Genomic DNA, 20,846 nt, shown 5'->3' with positions numbered 1-20,846 from the left:
AAGAAATTCCCTATAAATAAGCAGACAAGGTTCTTTGGGTGAATCTGATATCTTTTATTAGACCAACTTAAGTAGTTGGAAAACAATTATTAAGCAAGCTTTCGGGTTCAAAAGCCCTTCATCAGGCTAAGGAAGTTTCAGCAGTTGGCGTGTGCTCTTCCTGGATGGAATGAAAAGTAAAGAAGCCAGCGGCTGGGCTGGTATGCATACAAGACAGGTAGTCAGTGAAAATGTAGATTGAGGAGTCAATGGGTAAGAGACAGGCTGGAGGGGAGGGGGAGGCGGGACAGAGAAAAGGGGGATGAACAATGGAGAGATACCTGGGGAGTCAGCTGTCAGGCAGGTTACAATGTGTCATAAATCCAATGTCTATATTTAGTCCATGGTTTTTAGTATCCAGGAGGTTGATGAAGTGGCATTCATAGGCCCGTCTCTGGGAAATGTTTTGTAAGTTTCCTTTGAGGATCAGGACTGAGATTGGAGAAAGAGTGGTTTTCATGTGAGACATGTGCCCCCACGGGTAACTGGGTATTCCTGTCTTTGACAGATTTCTGGTGTGCATTCATTCAGTTGTTGTTTGGTCTCTCTCTCTACCCCGCCCCCCCTTGCCGCCCAGCCTGTCTCTCACCCACTGACTCCTCAATCTACATTTTCACTGACTACTTGTCTTGTATGCATACCAGCCCAGCCGTTGGCTTCTTTACTTTTCATTCCATCCAGGAAGAGCACACACCAACTGCTGAAACTTCCTTAGTCTGACGAAGGGTTTTTGAACCCAAAAGCTTGCTTAATAACTATTCTCCAACTATTTGGGTTGGTCTAATAAAAGATATCAGATTCACCCAAAGAACCTTGTCTGCCTATGTCCTTAGACCAACACAGCTACAACCTACACCCCTATAAATAAGCATGGATTCTCTACAGCTTGGGATACCATACCTGTGAAGTGACTCATTACATGGGGTGCAAACAGAAGAGCAGCTCCCTGCTATAACTCATAATGCTTTGCAAGAAGCTTACCAAGTTACAACCATCCCCTGGATGAAACAGAAGTACACGGGGGGGGGGGAGGGGGAGAGAAGGTTGGGGATCCAGCTGCTGACTGTGAGCCTGCAGCTTGTTTCCCTTAGCAATGGCCTCTCCTTCCTCCCAATCTGCGTGCTGTTTTCAGAATAGGAAGCAGAGGCAGCTCATTCTAGAGGTTCCCCAGTTGGCACTGGAGGGTAGGCTGGGGTGGGTAGATTGGAGCCCAATTAGTTTGTTTGTTTGTTTGTTTGGTTTTTTGTTTTTTTTGGGGGGGGGGGGGGGGCTTCAATCTACCCACCCCAGCCTCCAGTGCTGGCTGAAAAAAACCCAGACCAAATTCCCTGTGCTCCCTTTCCCCACTCCCATTCTAAAACCAGCAGCAAGCTGGGAGGCCTCAGCATAAGTTACTGAAGATATTTAAAAACCTAGCATCTTCAGCTGAATCCTCATACAATGAGGGTTCAGATTTTTGCAGCATTGGGCCCTCTTAAAAAGTGCTTTGCAGCCATGCACTTCTGTTTGGTCATCACTGTAGACACAGGCGACTGGTAGGGGGAGCTTGTGGGGGGGCACATGCCCCCCCGAGATTGGCCCCCAACTCATCACTGCTCAGGATGGGGCAGTTTTTTTGCCACATGGGCCGGCGGTGTGTTGTGGGGGGGGGGGGGGGGTGGGCACTAAGCCATGGCACAGAAGTATAGGAGTGAATATGGGGCTTTTGGCCTGCCTCTGGGCCTGTGCCCAGACCAGCCCACAAATTGTGTCCCCCCAGACTCAGGAGGCACTAGTCACCCCTAAATGTAGAGCACTTTCAAGACCCAGATCAGGTAAAAATGGTCATTTCTGTCTGCACCCATAGTCAGTGATGTTTTCTGCAGGAATACATGACAGTTTATCTAGTTTCCATATATCCAAATAGTAGTCTACAAAAATTATGTAGTTTGTGATAAAAATAGCCATCCTTTCTTTGCTCCAAAGTCTGTTGTATATTTTCATCGTTTGTTTTTGCTGCTTGGCCTGCATTTTCCCCACACTTATCACCACTGCTCACCCAATACCCAATATGCTTGGTAATGGTTGATCAGTGAAAGGCATTCCAGAAATATGGTTCTAATATACTCTCAAGAGAACTCCTGGTCTCAGTTATTTGGCCAAGTTGATTTCCATCATATATATATTGTTATGGTGCACATTTAATTTGTCTTAAAGTTTGCTGAGGAAGTCTTTTAACCTAATGCATTCACTGAGGCCACACTGTCTGTTCGACATTCAGTTTCTCATTGTGTTGCAGCCTTACCTTTTGCATCTGGTAAGAGTTTGAGCTTTACAGATCACTTACTCTTATTGCTTTGTACTGTATTAATGTCCTATACATACACACTCTCTCTCTCTCTCATCATCAACTGAGTCACTGCCTGCTTCTTTGGCATTATGCATTTTTTTTGGAGGGGGTGGGGGGTTCTGCACACTTTAATATAACAATTTATTTTGGCACAATTATTGCACAGGACTTTAGAGAGAGCATTTTCCATTATTGTGTTTATCTTTACATTGTCCATAGGTCTCTTCTCTTGTATTTTGCATCTTCTCCACTCTGTATGTCTTCGCACATGGTTTGCGCTATTTTCCTTGCATTGTCATGACCTTCCCCTACTGCTTTCTACTTTGCCTGTTATATTTTTGCTCAATATTTAGATATAATCTTTTCCACTAGTTGTGCACATTTCCTTAGCCTTTGAAAGAATTTGCATGGACTTGCATTTGAATTTTTCAGCCCTATTATTACTTTGTCTCAAATTAGTTCATCTTTTTAAGAGCTGGTAAATGTGTGGGCCAGTCATTCTGCAGTTTGATGGTATACAAATATAGTGTTTTTCCAGATGAATGATTTCACTTCTTTAAAAAACCCCTTTGGTTTATAATTGATTTTGCAATGCTGACATTGACTTTGGAATGATTCTAGGATTTTATGGGTTCCTCTTGTACTAACACATCTAAGCAGAATTTGAACATGCAGCAACCTTTGCCCATTACAACTATAATACTGCTGCTCTTTTTGTTTTATTTTCAGTGCCCAGCTACTAAACAGCTCATCTTTCAAATTCATCTGATCAGAGATGGAAATACTATACATGATCAGGCAGGAGTATAAGTAGAAGTGGGTGAGCAAGGCATCAGTCCCAAGCAGGGGAGGGGAGATGTGCAAAACTGGGAGGGGAAATGTGCAAAACTGGCTGCTGCCACTACTGCCAGCCTGGCTACCACCACCACTACTGCCCCAGACACTAAACCCACCCAAAACACAAAAGTTCCTCATTGCACCTTTGCTACCATGATCAAATTGCTTTCTCTCTCTTTAAGCCAAGAAAGCAAAGCTCTAACCTTTAGAGCCAAGACTTAAATTGAGGCATTTGTGCCAGGAATGTGTCTTCTTTCCACCTTTGTAAAATGTGCCTAAGCTTTGCCAAGTTATAAGGTCTTTACAAGATTGCTGGTCACATGCAAGTCATCTGGCCAGGTGCATGCAAGTCATCTGGCCAGGTGCCAGGGGATTGGAAACTGGCTAACATGGTCCCAATTTTCAAGAAAGGGAGGAAGGAGGACCCAAGTAACTATAGGCCTGTAAGCCTCACCTCGGTGCTTGGGAAGATCTTGGAAAGAATCATCAAGGAGCACATCTGTGGGGGGCCTTCAGGGGAGATCATGCTCAGGGGAAATCAGCATGGGTTCAAAGGCAGGTCTTGCCTGACCAACCTGATTGCCTTGTATGACCAAGTAACTAAATCCTTGGATGGTGTCGCCATGGATGTAGTCTTTCTAGACTTTAAGAAGGTCTTTGACGCTGTCTTTCACCCCATCCTTATCAATAAATTAAGCGACTGTGGCATTGATGCCTGCACAGTTGGATGGGTAAAAAATTGGCTGATGGGGTGCACCCAGAGAGTAGTGGTGGACGGGTTGTACTCAACCTGGTGAGATGTGAGCAGTGGGGTACCCCAGGGCTCGGTCCTCGGGCCCGCACTGTTTAACATCTTCATCAGTGACTTGGACGAGGGGGTGGAAAGCATGCTGTCCAAGTTTGCTGATGACACTAAGATGTGGGGCAAGGTGAACACACTTGAAGGGAGAGAGAGGCTGCAACTAGATTTAGACAGACTACAAAAGTGGGCAGATGAGAATAGATGGGGTTCAACGTAGACAAATGCAGGGTGCTGCACCTTGGGAGAAGGAATCCACAGCATACATACAGGCTGGGGAGTTCCCTTCTTGGAAGCACAGAGGTGGAAAGGGATCTAGGAGTCATTATTGACTCCAAGATGAACATGAGCCGCCAATGCCAGACCGCAGCCAACAAGGCCAGCCATACCTTGTCATGCACCCAAAGGTGCATCTCAAGCCGGTCCAGAGAGGTGATCCTCCCCCTCTATGTGACTTTGGTCAAGCCACAGTTGGAGTACTACGTCCAGTACTGGGCGCCGCACTTCAAAAGGGATGTGGCCAGCCTGGAGAGGGTTCAGAGGAGGGCTACCCGCTTGGTGAGAGGGCAGCGGAACAGGCCCTACGAGAAGAGACTGAGGGATCTGAACCTGTTCAGCCTCAGCAAGAGGAGGCTGAGGGGGGACCTGGTGGCTGCCTACAAGCTCATCAGGGGAAATCAACAGCAAATAGGTAGAGCCCTTTTCTCCCCAGCACCACTGGGGTTGACAAGGAACAATGGTAATAAGCTGACGGAGAATAGGTTTAGGTTAGAGATCAGGAGACAATATTTTACAGTTAGGGTGGCCAAAATCTGGAACCAACTTCCCAGTTAAGTGTTCCTCGCCCCTACCTTGGGCAAATTCAAGAGAAGGTTGGACGATCACCTGTCTGGGGTCTTGTGAACCCAGCATTCATTCCTGCCTGTGGCAGGGGGTCAGGCTAGATGATCTGTTCAGGTCCCTCCTGACCCTAGCTATTATGAAACTATGTACTTAGTAGAAACTCACTAAGTCTTGACAGATAAACTAGTGGAATTAAGTCCCCACTAAGTATGGTGCACTGTCTCAGAGGTCTCAGTGCTAATCAGATTACACATACACCAAGCCCCACACAGTAAGTGAGCTTGCTCCATGCCCTAATAGCTAAAACCATATTCCAGCCTCCTTGTAGTAACTAGATTACACATGAACCTTCCTCACAGAGAAACTGAGCCAGGTCTCAGGAAGTCTCCTTAAAGTAGCAGCTAACAGCTGTTTCATAGATTTCATACACATTCAGGCTGGAAGGGACCCCAGAGGATCAGAGTCCAGCCCCCTGCCCAGGGACAGAAAGTCAGCAGGGATCATAGGATCCCAGCAAGATAGGCATCCAAATGTGTCTTGAAGGCGTTCAAAGTGGGTGCTTGAACCGCCTCCAGTGGCAGTCTATTCCAAGCCTTGGGGGCTCAGACAGTAAAGAAGTTCTTCCTTATGTCCAGCCCTTGGGGCGCTCTGATGAACAGATGTTCCCCCAGATCCTGGTGAATGATAAACTTATAGGTGGCCACCAGATTGCCCCTGAGCCTGCGCTTTTCCAGGCTGAAGAGTCCCATGGCTCTCAGCCTCTCGTCATAAGGTCTGTTATCCTGACCTCTAATTATGCACATGGCTCCCCCCTGCACTCTCTCAAGCTTCTCCACATCCTTTTTGAATTGTGGAGCCCAAAACTGGACGCACTACTCCAGCTGCAGCCTCACCAAGGCCGACTACAATGGGAGAATGACGTCCTGGGATTTGCTTGAGAAGCACCTATGGATGCAAGCCAGCGTTTTGCTTGCTTTACTAGCCACAGCATCACATTGAAGGCTCATGTTCATCTTGTGGTCAATTATGACCCCCAAGTCCATTTCATCTGTAGTGCTAACCAGCATAGCACTGCCGAGCCTATAAGCAAGCTGCAGGTTTTTCCTCCTAAGGTGGAGAACCTTACATTTTTCTGTGTTAAACACCATCAGATTCTCGTCCGCCCATTTTGTGAGCCTGTCAAGATCTGCTTGGATCACCCTACTGTCCTCAGTTGTGGATGCTTTACCCCAGAGTTTGTTGTCATTGGCGAACTTGGCCAGCCTGCTTCTGACTCTAATGTCTACATCATTGATGAAGATGTTAAAAAGTAAAGGCCCTAGCACAGTGGCTTGAGGAACCCCACTGGTCACAGTGCACCACGATGATTTAACTTCCATGAACCACCACCGTCTGGGTCCTGCTGCGGAGCCAATTCCCCAGCCAGTGGATCATGGTGAGTTTGAGGCCGCAGTTAGCCAGTTTTGCCAAGAGGTGATCATGGGATATCAGATCAAAGGCTTTTTTGAAGTCAAGATATGACATCAATTTCTTCCCCCTTGTCCAGGTGATAGGTCACCTGGTCGTAAAAGGAAATGAGATTGGTCAGCAAGACCTACCTGCAACAAACCCATGCTGGGTATCCTTCAGGATATTGCCATCAGCTAGCCTGTATAGGATAGCCTCTTTGATAATCTTTTCCAAGACCTTCCCCAAGATAGAGGCCAGGCTAATGGGACTGTAGTTTGCCAGATCTACTTTCCTCCCTTTTTTTTGAAGATAGGCACCACATTTGCCTTCTTCCAATCATCAGGCACTTCACCAGAGCACCAGGAGTTCTCAAAGATCTGTGCCAGGGGCTGAGTTATGATGCTTGCCAGCTCTTTTGAATACCCTTGGGTGTAAATCATCAGGGCGAGCTGACTTGAAGGTATCCAGCCTTTCAAGTTGTTCCTTCATGAGGTCAGCTTTGATGGATGGTAAGGAATCTCCCTCACCTGGGCCTCCCTGTCCCGCAGTGGGCAGGGTCATCCCATGGGACTGGTGAAAAACTGGTGCAAAGTACCCATTTAGCAAGTTTGCTTTTTCCTGGGCATCAGTTGTCAGTTGTCCCATCTAGTTTAGCAGGGGTCCAGTGTTGCCCTTGCTTTTCCTCTGGCTCCCCACATATCTAAAAAAGGACTTTTTATTGTCCTTGATATTTGTAGCTAGCTGGAGTTCTATCGCAGCCTTGGCTTTCCTAGTTTGCTCTCTGCAGGTCCAGACCAGAGCAGAGTATTCCTCTTTGGTGGTGGTTCCAGTCTTCCATCCTTTGTAGGTCTTCCTTTTAAGACACAGGAGGTCTGCTAGTTCCCTGGAGAGCCAAGGGGGCTGCTGTGCCCTTTTGCTGTCTTTCCTCTGAGACAGGATAGACTTTGCTTGCACATCCAGGATTGCTCCCTTGAGGAGCAGCCACTCATCCTGAACATTTCTTCTATTTGGGTTGTGGCCCTTTAGGGCCTCACTGACAAGCCTCCTTAGCTTGTCAAAGTCAGCTTTCCTGAAGTTGAGGACTTCTGTATCACTGACTGACTTGCCAGCTTTACGGAGGATGGTGAAGGTGATCAGCTCATGGTCACCGTCACCCAGCTTCCCTTCAATCATTAGGTTGCTGATTAGATCATCCCCGGTTGCTAGTACCAGGTCGAGCAGTGCTTTACCTCTCGTCGGCCTGTAGACCTCCTGCGTCAGATAGAGGTCATCCACACAAAAGAAAGCTTTGTGACCACTTGGATTTGGCTGAGTGCTCCTGCCACAAGATGTCTGGGTAGTTAAAGTCTCCCATGACAACCATACACCGGAAGCGCACGTCCTCAGCCAATTCCCTGGCAAACTCCTGGTCAAGATGGGCTGGGTCAAGATGTTCTAAGATGGGCTGGGGGCAAACACTGAAACCAAGAGTACTGTCCTTCCAATGACCTTCCTCCAGCACTTCATGCAGAGAGGATGATGAACTTCCCTGATAAAAATTCAGGGGGAGCAAAAAACAGATCTGGGGGAAAGTCATATATTGGGACCAGAAGCTTGGTGAGACTGGGACTGGAGAAGAGGGAGAAAAGCTGTGGCTAAGACTAGTAGGAGGAGCACTGGGACATTTCAGGCAAGATACAGACTTGAACGAAGAGCCCAGAGAGGGGAGCTTTCACGTTGGAGGCACAGCACGAGTAGAAGAAGAAAATTAGACTGAGACAGAGAACCAAAGATAAGGATTTAACAGTGATATGGCAATCTTAATTTTCCCCCCTTGTGCATGTCATTTGAAGTAAAATCTAATTCCAGGATAACATGCTATTTTTCTATTGGACAGATGGACAAGGCTCAATTAATGAGCAACTATTCACTATTATCCTCACTAGTCTCTATAGGGCTCCTATACACATGCAGGGAGGCTGCTCTAATGTGCTGTAAGTACAGCGCATTGGAGCAGATTTGATTAATTGAGTCTGCTGGAGCGTGGTAGTTACTAGGGGTGTACAAAACAGGCCATATTCAATTCATTGATTCAGATCACTGTCCCGATTTGATCTGGCCAAATCTGAATCTGAAGATTCAATGTCGATTTGGAAAAAATAAATAAATCAGTGATTTGGCCATAGAAAAAATACTTAAAGCTATGTCTACATACCTCAATGTACCAGGCACAGCTCATGAAAACTGTGATGGTGGGATGGATGGAGCGTCCTATAGGGGTGGGGGGCTGTGCACTTGGCAGCAGACCCAGAAGTAGACTGGAAGTATTTCTTGTACACTTCCAGGTCCACTGTCAAGTGCGTGCCCCCCCCCCCGCACCTCCCAACTTAGCAATTGGCCATGGGAAGACCTCAGGTGCCTCCCTCAAACCCAGGAGGCACCAGTCATCAAGCCAGAGGGCAAGGGGAGGGTTCCCTGCACGCTTTGCAGTGAACCCAGAAGTGCACCGGAAGTGCTTCTGGTCCACTTCTGGGTCCACCGCTGAGTGCACCGGGGACCCCTCCCCCCCGTGCTCCTGTGGGATGCTCCATCTGCCCCAGCATCTCAGCATTCACGAGCCACCTGGTACCTTGAGGTATGTAGAAAAAGGATTTAAAGCTGCGTCTATGTCTGAATCATTGAATCTCTCTGAATTGATTCAGAGAGATTAAAGGGTCTCCTGATTCAATTCAGATTCAGAGATTCGGCCACCGAATCAGGCCGAATCTCCATCAAATTAAATCAGTGACTGAAGCTTCGCACAGCCCTAGTAGTTACCATGTTCCAGCATCAAGTGTATTATCATCTCCATGCTGAAAAATGGTGGTAGGGGCATTTTAATTAAAGCTCGTTCAACAAGCTTTAGTTAAAGCTCCCCCACCACCATTTCTCAGTGCAGGGATGCTGATACACATGATGCTTTGGGTGCTTTAATTAGAACAGCTCTAAAAGCCTGCTAATAGAAGTGCTGTTCCCCCTCCCCACCTCAACACCTCCCAGAGCAGGTCTATAAATGCCCCAGCGCCCAGACTTCTTTTACTGCACCAAGTCAAAACCCAGTTCTGAAGACAGATTTTCAATGGACTTTTCTATAGCACTCATCAGTAGAGTGTTAAACAAATAATAATGTATTACTTTTCAGAAGTCTCTCATTAGATGGCATATTGCCTTACTCCAGTTTTTATAGGAGAGGAGGACAGGCACAGACATACTAGCCAATCCAGGAAAGGGGTTACAGTCCCTCCACTTCAATTGTGCCACATGTGATGCGAGTTTTGATCAAGCAGCTCCAGAGCCCATGTGGCGAGCTCTGCTGCTGTTCACCCTTCCCCCTGAATTCCACAGCAGGGGAAAGGAGGTGATGAGCAGCAGCACTGCTCTAGAGCTGTGTTAAAGGAGGGGCTTGAGCCAGACCCTGAGCCAAGAGCAAACATGCAACACAGCCAAAGGTGGGGCGAGGGGGGAGAGGCAATGGGACTATATCACTGCACCCCTTCTGGTTCCATCTCTGCACAGAGACTGAAATCAAAATGCTCACTCAATTATTCTGCCCAGTGAGAACTATTGGGGATCTTTTTCAGAGCACATAGCCTTGTATAGCACTTTGTTCAAAGCACAGGTCCTATTGATTTTGATTTGGTCTGCAAGTTCTCAGCACTTTTGTAAATCAGTTCCCAAGACTTCAATTCAGGCACATAGGGAAGGAATAGAGGAAGAGCACGTACAAAACGTTTAGCTTAAAGTGACTTGATTAGCATATAGACTCTATACCAGCAGCAGAGTTAGAACGCAGTTATCTAGGGCAGCATTTCTCAACCAGTGGGCCACGACCCAAAAGTGGGTCACAAAAATATATGAAAGGATTGCAAACAATCACAGAAAAGCATGGAAAAACATGAATGTCACTTGGGGGTAATGTTGATATTGCTGTTAATATTTTTCTGTTGATATTGATTTCTATCTTTAAGACAGTTGAGCTGCTTTAACTTGTAGTGTGTAATAAGTATTTGGGGGCCAAAACACTTGTGCATTTTCTATTTAAACTATTTACTGGGTCATTGATGATTACAAATGGGTCCTGGTACCAAAAAAACCCATTGAGAAATGATGCCCTAGAGCAGTGGTTAACTAACTTAACCAGGAAACTGACCTCTCTCTCGCTGTAGTTCCCCGGCTCATTTATTATTTACCTCCCAGCTTCTGCAACAAAAGAGGCAGGGATCCTATCTGCAGCAGTTCCCTTCACTATGCAATCCTGATTCAACCTCAGAGCAGGTCCACCCTATGCAGTAAATGAGGAAATAGTATCTGATCATGTAAAGAGTGTAGCATAAGGAGACAAAATGAATGTCATACCTGCAATCTTAATTCTAGTATGCCCTGATTTTTGAGTGCTTACCTTTGCCACCTGAACAGTGTTCATTTAAAACATGCTTGGCTGTGTTTTAGGCAGTTTGGTGATAGAACAAATGGCTCCCAGGTGAAAAGTTAAATCATTTTATCATACTACTTTTTTAGTGGTAGTTTTATGACTACACATACAATCCTTGATATCCTGAAAATTACAAGGCTGTCAATTCTCAAAGTGGATTTCCTCAACAGGAGATAATTTTCAAATTTAATTAAGAGGAAATCCGGAATCTTATGTATTAGGATGTATTAGCATCCTTCTTATTCTCTCTAGAAATTTAGGTCAATGAAATTGGTTACTGTACAGTCTAACCAAATAGGTTATTGTAAACCCTACAAATGAAAGTCTTTCAGTTAATAATAATCATCTACTGTATTAGATCTATTTACAAGACAAGAGGAATAGAGAAGGACCCCAGTTCATTCATATACTGTGAGTTTCACAATATTTCAAGAACATTTTAAAATGCCAGAAAGAAACAAGAAATAAATCTTTAATCACCCTTGCAGCAGTATCATGAACATTTACCTACCCAGCAAACCACAATATCTGCCCACTCTTTTGTAATAATGATCAAAAGGACAAGTGTTTTTATTTGCCCGCTATATGAAGTTACTCAGTTTTCTGTGTGTTTTATTTTTTTAATTGGCTGCTTTAACTATCCAACAGGCTTGGAACATAAAGCTAAAGGTCCGTCCTTGACTTTAAGTTAGACTCCTGGACCCACTGGCCCAATGACAATATTGGATGTGTATATGTAGAGGGACCTGGACTTCAATTCTTTTATGTTCTCTGCAGCTGGTATCATAACTGCAGTTTGCTTGGGATCATCATAATAATAAACAGCTCTATTACTTTGAAAGCCTGAAAATACAAAGAAGGGCAAGTTTAATTTTGCCCATTTAACAGTTGAGGAAACTGAGGCAGGGAGAGATGAATGATTTTTCTAAGACTACAGAGCAAGTTGGAAAAAGAACAAATAAAATCACCTGTCTTCCAGCAGTGTCCGATTCATTGTACCACAGTCTCTTTAACAGGTGGTGTTACCAAATTAAAATTTCTACTTCACCAAAATAATAGAAATGGAGGGATGAAATGGACCTCAGAAGGCATCAAGGGACAGGTCCAACTTGGTCTCATGGGTACCACTACACTAGCATTGTAACGCCCCCAAAATTAGGCACTTTTCCCAACAGAGCAATCCAAATCATCATAGTTAAATAGGCTGGTTCCCTATACAATCAATGAAGAGACCTTAGTGCTTCTAAAGAGCAATTCAGAAATCCTGGAGGTACCTAGATATAGCAAATACGAAACACTAAGCACAAGGCTCTATCTGGATTCCTGCCCTTTTCTAGAGCTTTGGCAGCTGCCTCAAGCTGTTCATTAAATGCTTCTAATCACTTGGTACCTCTCCCACACCTAGTCCCTCTTCCTGTGCAACTCACTTTTTGCACAATGGCCTAGTAGTTGGAGCACTTGCCCACTAGATGAAAGACTGAGTTTTGGACCCCCTGTGGGACTTGAGAGCCATGTTTCTCTTCTCCCAAGAAACTGCTTTACTCACAAAATTAAAGTTGCCCTTGACCACCAATCTGGATATGACCTCAAGTTCATAACCCTGCATGGAAGCAGGATAAATTTATCTCACCAGTCATCAGCACTTACAAGACCTTTCTAGTAGGACATCTTGCTCAGTGGAAGTGGAAAGAAGAAGGTCCAATGGCTAAAGTGATGGGCAACAGAGCCAATCTGCATGAAACAGCTGAAATGTAGAAATAAATTTACATTGTGGAACACCATCATCTGGCCTGCCCACCAGGTTGCCAACCTGGGCATCAGTTTTGACTTAGACCGGGTTTGAGAACCTAGAGAGAGAGACAAAGCATCCATCTTTCAGCTTTTCTGCATAACTTCTCTAAGATAACTTTGACAAACGCAGCCTTGCTCTACTCATATTCATTTAGAACCTTGAAGCGGAGATATTTTCCTAGTTTGTCTCTCAGAACATTTCATCCAATTGGCTCTCCCTTCTTAATGGCAAACAGATGGCTCATCTTCTTTATAACCTACTGCCACTTCACTTTGCATTTCTAATTCAGTCCTGTCTCCAATCAGCCCTGTGATGCCAACCTTCAATCACCTTGTTAAATTTTTAAACAAGCACTTTTTCCATTTAAACAAAAGTATTTGCTTGTAATCACAACGAAGGCCCTGATCAAGTGCATAGCTCCACATGGTGTCAGGATTCTTTGCACAAACTGCTCATTGCAGACCCAAGAAGGCAACTCTGAAGTCTGAAGGTACTGGCAAATAATCAAGTATTAAGCTGTCCTTTGCTGGAGAAGTTTATACAGGCTCCTTACACTGTAAGAATTGCACCTTATTTGCATAGCATATTAGTCAACATACATCATTTAGAGAGGATATGGGAATCAAAACCTTGTAAAGTGAGGAGTGGAATAAGTCTGCATAGGTTCTCTGCCTGGGAGCAATTCATGAAACTGCCAGCCACTTGGTACAAACTAGGCCATTCCACTATTTAAATGGTTTCTCAGATGCATTTTTATCTGCTAATTAAGCCACATCCAGCAAAACTATCAGAGGAAGGTGTATTGCTCCAGGCATCCTTCCTTTAAATTTGGTGACAGAATTTTAGCTAGAGGATCACAGGAGCCCCCTTGAGAATGTCACTGAGAGTTGTTTTAAAAATCAGATTAGAGAAGGCATTGCTCTTTTGCCATGGTATCAATGACATGACAAGTTTAACAAGGTTCTTCTGAGGAACCCTGAAAAACATCTCTGTGACATCTATGTTAAACTATCATTTGCTTCTATTAAATGCTGGTAGAAGTAGCAGATGTGAATATAAGCTTGTAGGTGTCAGCCGCAATCCTGAAAAACATTCCACTGAGGCGCACACAACCACAGCAGCTTGCTAGGTCAGGCGTTCATTTTTCTTAACCTTCTGCACCAATCAATACCATAAGCAAAAGAAAATCCAGAGCATGGACAAGTGTACAATTACCCTTTTTGAAAGCAGCAGGAGAGGAATAGGGACTTACCACTCCTGAGCCCATCATAAGAAAAGCTGAACTACAGCAATTTACCCATAAGTGAAACAGGAACATCTCCAGGCAGTTTAGCTTCACTTACTATGGGTAAGGGGCCGACAGGTAGAACATTTGCAAAGGATTCAGCTGCACTGAAGTGGCTCAGAGAGATAGTAGCACATTTCAGCAAATCATGTTGAGTTGTAATTTTTTTAAAAGAAAAAAAGTGCCCTGAAATATAAATAGGAAGAAAATAAGAGATTTTAATTTGTCTTGGGCTCCCTGCACAGTACACCATCCCCTGGACAACAGGGTCAATTTAATAGTGGGCAAGCTAGTCTCTTCTCCTCTTACCTTCTTTTTTCTCTCTCTCCAGCACTCTTAATTGAAACAAGATGTAGAAAATTCTCCCCAAATCAGTTGCGTGTGTGAAGTCTCATTGCAACTCCTCCTGTTGTAAACTTTTGTATGCACAGTACACAGAACAGAGCATTAAGCTGCTACTGTTTCCTCTGGGGAGGAAATACATACTTCATACATCCCAGGTCAAGGTGCTCAGTCTGTGAAGACTTAGGTAGATTCATAAATTTATGGACCACTGTAAACTCATTTAAGCAGCCACTGTAAACCCATTCTATAGTTTGCAAAAGAGTACTGTCCTTTCCTGCTAACCTTGTCTCCCCAATATACATCCCTTTTTTGATCTATGCTAACAAATGAAGCATGAATGCTTTGATTATAGATGAAAGTACCATTTCATAGTACACTGTATAGTCACCGAGGTAAGACTGGCCCTGTGGTAGATCTTTAGAAGGGCCTATGTGACTTACGAGCCTATTTCAACTTTCAAAACCAAGTTAGGGCGAGATTCCACATAGTCTAACATTCCTCAGAATTAGTGTACGTTCAAGTTAGCATATGCTGTGAGCATTCACACATTAAGGGTTAACACCCTCTCTAACAGACACTGCTCAGACCTGAGGCTAGACTGCTGATAACCAGGGGAGTGGCTAGGACCTGCAAGTTTGCTTATTCTTGACCTGCTTGCCAAGGCCCTAGCCATGCCATAGGCCAAAGAGATAGGGGGAAGGGGAAGAAGCCCCTCCCCCTCTGGTCACTTGGATTACCCCCTCTGCCCTCCTATCAGCCCCTGGATCACATCCCCCACCCCACACAAACAGTCTCTCCACCCTCAAATCACCTCCCTGCCACCCCAACCAGCCTGAGAGCAGTGGTAGCAGATGGCAGGGTGGTGGGGGGGTCCCCCTCCCTGCCTGTTCCCAGGCTCCCTGAAGCCTGCACCACCCCTATGCACCCAGATATAGCCCCCATCAGAACCCACAGCTCCTTAAATCCCCACTATATATGCCTGTCCTCTTCAGCCCAGAGGCACAACAGTGGCTGGATCTGGGCATGCAGGGATGGCACAAGATGCAGGAATCCCAGGAGCAGGCAGGGAAAGAGAACCTCCGCCTCCCCCCCCCCCCCCAGCCCACTCTATGGCTGACTGGGGCAGCAGGGTTTGCTATCCATGAGCGGGCCAATTGCAGGGCTGGGGGCTATCTAGGGACCAATGCATAGGCAGAAGGGGCCATCAGGCAGTGATCCAGGCAGCAGGAGGAATCTGGGGGTAGATGGGATGGTAGCCTAGCAGCTCTGCTTCCTGTTTCTGCCCTGGTGCACCCTGCCCAACCTGCTGCTCTGTTTTCTGTTCCCTGCCCTCATCTGCCACTGTGCTGCTTGACACCTCCCCAGGCTGCTGTGTACCACACAGAGGCTGCCCATGGCACTTCTGGCACAGGTAGGACACTCCTGGTATGGATTCCAGCTGCTCTGCCTTACAGAACACAGCATACACCAAGTCAAAGTAGTAAATGATTTATTCTCACTGGCTGATGTACCAATTTTAAATTAAGTGGCTTCTGAGAACTGTGTGTATTTTAATGCAACACAGAATTTCTCATTTATGACAAAACTTCTTCAGATGTTTTGGATAAGTTCCAAGGTAAACATGATTTCCTGTAACAAAATGATGGGCTGTGCAATACTTAGCATATACCAAGACCTAGCTCCCAGGGTAGAGCTTCTAGGTGCTATGGCATGCCAATAATAAATGCTTTTAATTTTTTTTTTTTAATATTTCACAATGCTGAATCCCATCTTACAACTTCACTGACTACAAGATGATGCCAGGGTCTTGTTCTCCCCAGTCAGTCCCCCTTGCTTGCTTTAGTGGACAGGGCAGTGAATGCCTCTTTTCTGGATACAGAAAGACAGACAGACACTTGGCAGTTCTGTTGTATCATTCTCCCATCTCACAAAATGATGTCAAATGTGTTCTGCTTGGAGTTCTTTGAGGTGGGGCAGGCTCTTCCTTTCACTGTAAGGGTAGGCTCACAGCTTGAAAGAAGCTGCCTCTGGAGAGTTCCTCCTTCCCACAGTACAGCTATCCATTTCCTTCTCTGACATATGCAGTATGAACTGTGCCAATGCATTCGCATGCTCACCCAAGGGCCTCAAGAAGAGAAAGACTGCAGAGGAGCAAAGTACAATAAAGGAACAATCCCCCTGTGGGATTGGAAACTCCCCTTCTTATGGCTCCCAAGATCTGAAAGGTTTGAAGGTCATTTCATCTGTTTCCTCCTTTGCAGCTCCCTTAGACCTTCTATGCAAACAACTTTAGAAAGTTCTCTTCATGGAATGAGAGGTCACCCAGACATTTAATACTTCATAGGAGGACTAGTTCTTTATAATGAACAGTAGCTTGGCTAGAGGCAACTAGTAGTTAATTAATAACAACTGATGGCAATAATTATAGCAGAAAAGAAGTCTAGCATATTTTCTCTGACTGCTGCTAAAGTTGATAATATGACACCAAATGTTTCAGTATTGGAATTTCCTCTTGCAATATAGCAAGTTAATCTACTCTGTCATACAAGGAAATAAATAGCTGCAGACAGCCCTGGGATTCTTTGCTTCATTTTCATTCTATTGAGGGTGTGTCTATTTTGCTGGCCAATTGTTATCTTGGCCCACAGTTAAAATTACATTAGCTATGAAAGATTAAGTACAGAACACTGAACAATCTGATTTTGAATTTGCTCTTGCTTGTGACGCAGAGAACACATTGCAGCTGTTGTGGAAGGAGCATGCTCCCTTTCTGTGCCAGGGAGTTCTGGGAAGCATTGTGCCTCTGGGAGGTCACCAGGGCTCAGCAAGACTTGATATTGTCCCTTCTGTGCTGCATAAGGTCACACAGGAAAGCTGACCTGACATTACAAGTAGAGCACATACCTAGCAAGCTGAACTTCTCTATAGGTGCAATAAGGAGGATAAAGAAAGTATTCAATAAGCCACTCCAAATAAATTAAACTTCATCCAGAAATGACACCCCATTTAACTTCCACAGCAATTACCCTTACTTGGCAGCAGTATTATTTTAGTGTTTACTAGGGCCGTGCGAAGCTTTGGGTGGCGATTCGATTCGGAGGAAATTCGGCCCGATTTGGTGGCCGAATCTCTGAATCGAATCAGAGGACCAATTTAAAGGTCTGAATTGATTCAAAGCTCTCCGAATCTTCGGCAAAGATTTGGAGAACTTTGATGATTCAGGCAGTCCCTGGTGGCTGCAGCAGGGAGCTGCAGCCACCTGACCTGGTAATTACTAGAGGTGGGGGAGAGGGGGCTGGAGGAGACAGGCAGGGACCATGGGGGGGACCCCTGTCAGCCCCCCCAGCCCCTTGAATGGCTGCCCCTGCCCACCCCAGCTCTATACTTTAAAGAAAAGCCCCAGTTCTCACCAGGTGCTGCCGGGAGGGGGGCGATCCCCACTTCCTCTTACTGCCCCACGCTGCATGACAGGCTCTGCATGAGCCCCCTTAACCCCCACCTCCTCCCCCCCGGCTGCCTCCAGCCCTTTAAGAAAAAAAAAAAGCTGAGAAAAGCCCCAGGGCTCACAACTCCTTGTGCAACCTCAGGGCTTCAGGGGGCTCATGCAGAACCACCATGTCACGCGGGGCAGCAGGGATTGCCTCCACTGGCAGGAGTGATGAGTCCCAGGGTTTCTTCAGGTTTTTTTTTCTTGAAGGGGTGGAGCTGGCCTGAGTGAGGCATCCATGAGGGGGCTGGAGGAGTGGGGGGGAGGTTTGGGAGCTTATGGGGCAGTGGGGATTGCCTCCTGCCCAGCAGCACCTGCTGAGCCAGGGCCTCCCCCCTGCCAAGTTCTGGGAGCTGGGGCAGGCAGGGCAGCCATTGCTGGGCTGGGAGAGGGGCGGGGGATGGGCCTGGCCTGGCTGATTTGGAGATTCGGCCAAATCGAATCAGGACAGTGATTCAAATCACTGTCCCCCAAATCAGTTGAATCCGAATCCAAAGCAAATACTAGCTGCTTCACATAGGCCTAGTGTTTACCTCCAGGTCAGAAGGCTGGAAGAATTAGAAGAGGGAAATAAATGACAGGTGGTACTGATTAATTCATGTACTTGTCAATATGTATGTTTGCTTGTTCCTTAGTATAGTGATAGCCCAAACTATTAAAATCAGGGGAAAGGCAAAGTGCCCATTATAAAACAAGTTATTAAATCAAACAGATGGAGGTAGCATGTCTGTATAAGGAAGATAGTAACATCTATAATATAAAAAGTAGACTACCAGAAGGACTGATATAATGACCTAGAAGAAAGGAGATTAAGAAAACAGAGATGGTGGAACAAATATGATGATACACTTTGGACAATTGTCACCAGTTCAAATACTGACTTTCCAGAAGAGACCTCAGCTCATTTTACCATTACACAAAAAATTCAAGTCCTTTAAACACTTGTCTTTAATGGTCTTTACCCTGCTGTGGTAGTCACTAGACACAGATGGTAACAGCATACATTGAAATATCCTGGTTTCTATGTAGTGTTCTTGTTTGTATGCAATCTTAAAAGCTTAGAAAAATCTTTATAAAGTTTAGAAAAGTTTTAAAATCTTAAAAGGTATAATTTATGAACCAAGAGTTCTATATTTTTGCATTTCTTTTATTGCAGACCAACACGGTTACCAAATACATCCCTGAAACATGGAAGATGCCTAATTTTAGCCGATTCTGAATTTTAAACTTCATTGCAAAACAACAAAAAATATTTTTAAGCCTCCCTGCTTGCCATCGGACACCTCTAGGGAAGGAATCCTACCTGATCTACACAACAAAGAGCAACTCAGAGGCACTTTCATGGACCCAGAGGGACAGATTTTCCATCTTCAGCTACCTCTACGTACAAATGAAGTTTCTTTCCTACCTATGGGGGCTTTTTACCATCTTTAATTTTCCCAGAGCCTGATGAAGGGCCCTTGAGCCTGAAAGCTTGCAGAAAATGATAATTTTTTTTGCAATTTCCTACTTGGTCTAATAAAAGGTATCATTTCTGAACCAAGAGTTCCAAATTTTTGCATCTTAAAAGTTTAGTGATCCTTCTCCACAAGGTGGCAGAAAGACCACACAGTTGACCAATAATGGTTACAACCAACTTCTGAGTGGCCCCGGAACTGTAAGACTAACTATCCAGGTATTTAAAACTAAGAAATAAAATCCTCAGGCAATGAATTCTTCATTAATTATCAAAGTGGGAGATAACCAAGCGATTTTTTCTCCTGCTCAAGGAGAAAAGCAGTATGAGATTATACTGCTTACACAGTGAGGCATGACTGGAACATTTTTCTTCCATTCACAGTTTACTCAAAAGGCAGGTGTTGCAAACCAGCAAGATACCTCTGTTAGCTGAATGAGTATGAAAGTAACATGGGTAAGAAAAGGGGCCAAGTTACATGTAAATAAAAAGGCCAGAAGACAATAGCTTCACAATAACTGATAAGATCATTTTTTTTCATCCAATAAAGTACTTTTTAAAGATAAAATACATTAATGTAAGTAAACAAAATTGCATACTCACTTTGGGCAATTTACTCATTTTAAGTTTCTCTCTTTTTCTAAGATTTGCTTAGGCAAAATATAACTTTATTTAACTTTGGCAAATATTGACAACTATGCCAGATGAAAGGTAGCTCTCATGAGTTAGCTCAGTCTTGGATGGGACTTGCCTTTTTTTTCCTGACCATAAATGCAAGCCCCATACTCCCTGGCTTCAACAAGGGTAGATGAGAAAAAATATTCACAGCTGGGGATATCTGAAAATTTTTCATTGAAACAGTTTTCAACAACAAAAATATTGCTTGCAATGAAAAATATATATATTGTTGCAGAAAATGTCCTTATTTTGTTGAAAAAACAATAAAAACCTGCTGGTAAAGCTAGACAGTGTTTAGTTTTAAAATTAATTTTTAAATAAAAATTTACACCAAAAACGAAAATGTTTCTATAGAAAGAGAGCAAGACACTACGTATAAGGAGGGCCACATATAAGCAGGCCCAGCTTTCTCACCAAGGCCAATCAGCTCTGAGTTCAGGTTTCCAGTCAGATTTTTACATGGCCAGCCTTGTTCCCATACCAAACAAACCAAACACCCAAAATAAGCAAGTGTGCAAATAACAAGCAAAAGCAAAACCAAAACCTGTGGTCATTCATCAGACTTCAAGAGAAGCAACCCAGACTCTGTACTTCTCCCTCAGCACAGTAGTCTCCTTTCTTCTCTCTTGCTTTTCCTCCTGGAACTCACAACTCACCCTCTAGCTCCACTCTCATTTCCTGGTTATCAACTACAGCTGGTCCCAGCCTCCCATGCAGGCAACTGTTGACTACCTGCAGTTGAGTCTCAGCCCTCTACAGGCTGACAGCCTCCTTATCCCAGGACAATCTTCTAACAGCTTTGATGGCTCATAGCAGCCAACAACTTTATTCCTGTGGAACCTCCTAGGGAGATCAGAGAGCCAGTCTGGCTCATACTTCTGGGACAGTGTACCCAGAGACCTATAGCTCCATATCTGAGAAGCCACTAACATTGAACAGTACTTCAACTCACCATAAAGGAAAATACATTTTAAGTACTTTCATATGTTGAGTTAAAGAAATCAATTTAGTTTATGGATTAGGCCGGGGTGGCCAAAATATGGCCTGTGGGATGGAT

At 44.7% G+C, this 20,846-nt stretch overlaps 1 protein-coding gene across 6 annotated transcripts in view; it reads right to left on the bottom strand.

Annotated features, from left to right (window-relative positions):
* AKAP6 (A-kinase anchoring protein 6) overlaps nt 1-20,593 on the bottom strand; it is a 471,560-nt gene extending 450,967 nt beyond the window's left edge. For all 6 annotated transcript variants that reach the window (XM_059723036.1, XM_059723037.1, XM_059723034.1 and 3 more), the window contains exon 1: nt 20,334-20,593. The gene's annotated coding sequence lies outside the window, so the exon portion shown is untranslated. The remainder of the gene's footprint in view (nt 1-20,333) is intronic.
* Nucleotides 20,594-20,846: the final 253 nt, after the last annotated feature.

The sequence above is a fragment of the Alligator mississippiensis genome, chromosome 2, assembly GCF_030867095.1.
Source record: "Alligator mississippiensis isolate rAllMis1 chromosome 2, rAllMis1, whole genome shotgun sequence".
Lineage (NCBI taxonomy): Eukaryota > Metazoa > Chordata > Crocodylia > Alligatoridae > Alligator > Alligator mississippiensis.
The sequence above is the reverse complement of the archived record's forward strand: the minus strand, read 5'-3'. Positions and strand labels throughout refer to the sequence as shown.